Here is a 5,450-nt window from a genome sequence, read left to right on the forward strand (position 1 = left end):
ATGAGCACACTCAAGAAATACCTTAGGAACAGGAACTTTCCAGAAGGTTCAATCAGCGAGAGTTACCTTTTGAATGAGAGTATGAGCATGTGTGCCCGATATTTGGACGATCAAGAGTCAAATGATGAATCCATAAATACAAGTACAACATTCTCCATTTTCATCACTATGGAAGACTTATCTAATGGCACATCCTACACATATGAACCGGGTGATCGTGAGCGTGCTCATTGGTACATTTTAAAAAATTGTCGCGAAGCTGAAGAATATTATAAGTAAGTCCATTAATGTCATTATGAGGTATGATTTAGGTAATAATTTAATATGTCATTTGCGCAGCGATTTCATTCAATCATGCCCTCCTAATATTTCCAATGAGGCTCGGGATAAACAATACGTTAGATATTTCCAAGAAAGAGTAAGTAATCGTCTAGTCAATTTTCTTTTTTAGTATATGACAATTAGTTTAACAATAATTTCTAATGAATATATAGGTGGAGCAACTAACCGATCAATCCGATAGGACAACGAATCTTAAGATTTTAGGACGTGGGCCTACATTGTATGCAAAGAAATATAACTCGTGCAAAATAAATGGGTACAAGTTTAACACTGAAAAACATGACGAGAGCTTGACTACCCAAAATAGCGGGGTTTTGGTTGTTGGTAATAATGGGACCGAGACTATTAACTATTATGGAGTGATCAATGAAATCATAGAAGTGATATTCTTTTGTGGAAGACGAGTGATTCTCTTCAAATGCAAATGGTTTGATGTTTATCACAAAGATCGGGGCATTAAAGTTGATAAGTATGGTTATGTTAGTATAAATATCAACAGGTTTCTACAGACTCAATTAAATGAACCATTCATAATGGCAAGCCAAGCACAACAAGTCTTTTACTCTACAGATATGGCATCAAGGCTTGAATGGAAAATTGTGACACCAATAAATCCCCGTTATTCTAATTAAGGTTGAACTATTTTCTCTAAAGGGTTACTTGTAAATTTTTCTTATAAACATTACATTCAATATTTGCAGCTATCATGGCAACTAAAAGAATGCAAGGTACGAGTTTAAACAGCGCGCTACACGACCTTATACAAAGGACCGAGGAGCATTCAGAAGATCCCGTGCAATTGTGTAACTCTATCGGGGAAATTGATTTGGACCTTGATGATGTCATGAATGTTGATAGTTTACCAAACACTATCCCCGGTGATGATGATGATGAGACACAGCCCTCGTCTGAGGAGCAAGATGGAGGTACTTGTGTTTTTGCTTAAGTTAGTTGTTGTGATCCTATATAATTTTTTGTTTAATTTTAGGATCTATTTCGAGAAGGAGACGGGGCAAGAACAAGAATAAAGCTGTTGGGAGATTGCAAGCGGGGCAAAAGATGACTCTTCACTTTAACCCTGTTGATGGTAAACCAATGTGCGAGAATAGGACAGCTTGGTCGAGGCATATTGGGAGTGTCATTCGAGACTCCAATGCACTACCTCATAGGACTTTACGTTGGTCGGACCTGAGCTCCACACAGATAGATCACATATGGATGGCTATCACGGTAACTTTTTATATTATCAAGTTCATTATGTATTCAAAACAATCTATAATCGTATTTTAATGTTCAATATTTAGGATCCTTTCGTGGCTGTGGGGGATGACATCAACAACTATCGAAGACAAAGTTTATTTCAAGCCAACAAATTATGGGATAGATGGAGATGTCATTGGAACACCACGTACATTAAAGCCCGTGAAGGTAACGAGCAAGCGATTAGGGCAAATCCCCCTCCCGAGATCGAAATTAGTGATTGGAATTATCTACTTGATCGTCGCTTTCTCACGCCGGAATTCAAGGTAAATTATAGTGTTTATAAATAGCTCTTACGTACATTAATCATTCATTAAACACAAATGTTTTCTTATTTGCAGAAAACAAGTGTTGTGAATGCGCAAAATAGGTCGCATGTTGTGTACAAGAATCATGCGGGCAGCATCTCATTTTCGCAAGTGGAGAAGCAAATGGTTCGTTTTATCATTGAATAACAAAGTTTATAATGTTATTACGTTTTTATTAATTATTAAATTTGTACAGGAGAAGACTACCGGTACGTCGCCTAATTTTTCGGAATTATTTCTGCACACTCATACGAAGAAACCGACTCTACAAGATCCAAATCCGGTGGTTCCCCCTATTATTCAAGAAAAAGTGGTAAGTCGTGTTTATTAGTTATATTTCTTTTATTTATTTAATGTATGTATGTAATCGAATGTAATTTGTGTTTGTAGACTGCCTTGCGAACTGCTATAGAAGAAGACCCGAATAGAAATGAATTGCAGTTGGCTGAGTCCGCATTCGGGTCTCAGGGACATGGGCGAGTTGTGGGTTTGGGCTCCGGTGTCACACCTAGATCTTTTAGACCTGATGCTCGTGGTGGTACTAGCACACAGCGCGGTGACACGCAAAACGCACTTTTACTTGAGGAGATACAGAGGATGCGAGAGGAGCGTGAAGCTGAGAAGCTTCAGTCACGGAGAGAGCGCGAAGAAGCCTTACTCGAGCGTCAAATGGAGCGTGAGGAAGCACAAAGGCAGCGTGAAATGGAGCGCGAAGAGTTATTGATGCAGCGTGAAGATGAACGTGAAGAAGCTCGAAGGGAGCGTGAGAGAATGCGGGATGAGATGCTTGAGATGAGATCGACAATGAATTTCTTATTATCCAGGATTCCCCGTGATCAACTTCCACCTGCCCCTCCCACTCGAGATGATGCCCCTCCTACTTAGAGATGATCCCCTTCCTCGTGATCGTCGCTTTCCCACTTCAATTCTGGTCAGTTAATCAAATGTAATTCTCATACGTTAATTAATGGTTTTGTGAATTTGTGATATGATTGTAGTTTTTGGATGGATTATTGTTTTTGGATGGATTGTAGTTTGTGAATGATTATTGTTTTGAATTAATGATTGTAGTTTTGGGTTTTTGGTTATTGATGATTGTGTGCTTTTTGGTTATTGGTTATTGATGATTGAGGTTTTAAATAGGTAAAAATTTGTAAAACAAAAAAAAATATTAGGGTTTAGTAACGGTTAAATAATTTCAAAAACCGTTACTATAAATCTAACTATAACGGTTTAACAAATAAAAAACCGTCACAGAAACAACAAGAGCATCTGTAACGGTTTTCGAAAACCGTTACAAATGCAACAGCCTTTCAGTAACGGTTTTTAGCCGGCTAAAACCGTTACAGTTGTTCCTTCACTATCTGTAACGGTTTTCGAAACCGTTACAGATGCTCGTGTTGTTTCTGTGACGGTTTTTACACGGCTAGAACCGTTACTGTTATTCCATGACTATCAGTAACGGTTTTCAAACGCCGTTACTGATACCTGTGAAGTTTCTGTAACGTAATTTTTAGTAACGATTGGTAACGGTTTTATTTGCCGTTACTAATAAGTTTCAGTAACGGCGTTCGATGCTTTCAGTAACGGTTTTAGCCCTTACTAATACCCCTTTTTCTAAGTTTCCCTTGGATCTTGAAACGATGGCTCGTGTGGTGTCGAAGACGGCTGTCTTGAAAGGGGTGATGCTGGAGGCTGACGACGTGGGGGAGGTGGCAGTTTTCCTAGGGAGCGACGAATCGAGGTACGTTAACGGGGTGAATTTGTTGTTATATGGAGGCTTTAGCACGACAAATTCAGCACTTGGTGCGGCTTTGGCCAATGCATTAATCAATCCGTCTTAATTAGTAAAGTTATTACGTACATTATACATTTACTTGTGAATGCTGTATAATAAAATATATATGTTGAATACTTGTTTGTTTAAACTTTATTCTATCAAATAATTATGTATCTTTTTCTTTTCTATATTGATTGATTTAGCGTGGACTGCAATTGTCGATACATGTGAAACAAGTTTTTTAAGATCCAAAATGACTAAATTCATTGTTTTAATAAATATGTGCCCCCGTCCAAGTTTCATTTGCGGCCAATGGCGAATCTAAAATAATGTAATATAAATATTATTTATATTACACTATTACGGGTAATAAATTAACATATTATTCGAACCATTATACAAATAACCTTTCTAAAATAAAAAATAAATATACGAAATCTAAAAAGTGATAAGAATACTTTATTTATAAAGCAAATTTATACATTTAAAATTGGGAAGAATGTCAATTTTATTTATAAAGTTGTATGAAGTGTCAAATTTGTTTATTAAGTTGTAAAATTTTATTTATGTATATAAATTTGTAAAAAAGTGTCAAATTTATTTAACTTAACTGATATCTCTAACGACGTTAAAATGTGGTCATGTTGTTAATGACATGTCATATCCACGTATTAATTTTTTATATATTATTTTTATAATCAAATCTTCCCATTCAAACGAATCTTATCACTAAAAAATAAAACTAAATAAAATTAAAAATAACTTCATCTCTCTCACTCCATTTCATCTATCACCGTTATTACAATTCCGACAACAACTCCGTTAACCAACACCATTAACACCAGCAACCCCATCTGCAATAGATTGATTAATTTTCTCTTCCTACTTCGTAACATTCTTCAACACTTTCTTCCGCTTATTCTTCGAAAACATATTCAAGTCTGAGAACAACTTCTCATCGCCGTCGCTTCCCCCATTCCGACACAAATGCCACCAGAATCATCTTTCCCCTATGCTTGCTCTTCTTCGACGACGAATCCTTCTTAGGGGAGAACCATAAGCAACCCGTTTTCTTAGGCGGTGAAGGATACGGGGAAGACTAATACAAATTTAACGAATCCAAAGTAAAATTATTGATCTATATTTTGCGCCGTTCAGATTTCCTTTATTAGCGAGATATTTTCCTTTACAGCCAACGAATTCAATGAATTAGATGGTGAAGAAACATACCAATTTTCCAGCTCTGGCTTCTTGTTCTCTTCTTCATCATCATTTGACTGATGAGTGGATTTTCCCCTAGATTTGAACCAGAAGAAGGGGTCGGGAACGATTTGAGTTTGCGGAAGCAAGTCTCGTGTGAGTTGGGAGAACGGAGTCGGGATCGAAGCCGACACAATTGACGACAGCCACATGTTCGAGGACGCAGTTGTCCATTTCTTGGCCGAGAATCTCTTCTACTGATTTATTCTCATCACAGTCTCATAATGATGAATAATCTGCCATAGCACAGAACGAAAGAGATTGATTAGGGTTTATGCATTTATTTATAGAAAGGAGACAACTTCAATAATAATCTTCCTTTCTTGCGATTTTTATCGTCATTCTTGATGATGTGCAGATACATTATTTTAAAGGTGTTGGTTGCCGGAGTTGTTGTCGGAGTTGTATTAGCAATGTTAGATGCAGATTGTAACATAAGAGGTTGAAGTTATTTTTAATTTTATTTTTTAATGATAAGATTAGTTTGAATTGAAAATTTT

This window comes from Impatiens glandulifera, chromosome 1 (assembly GCF_907164915.1).
Source record: "Impatiens glandulifera chromosome 1, dImpGla2.1, whole genome shotgun sequence".
Lineage (NCBI taxonomy): Eukaryota > Viridiplantae > Streptophyta > Magnoliopsida > Ericales > Balsaminaceae > Impatiens > Impatiens glandulifera.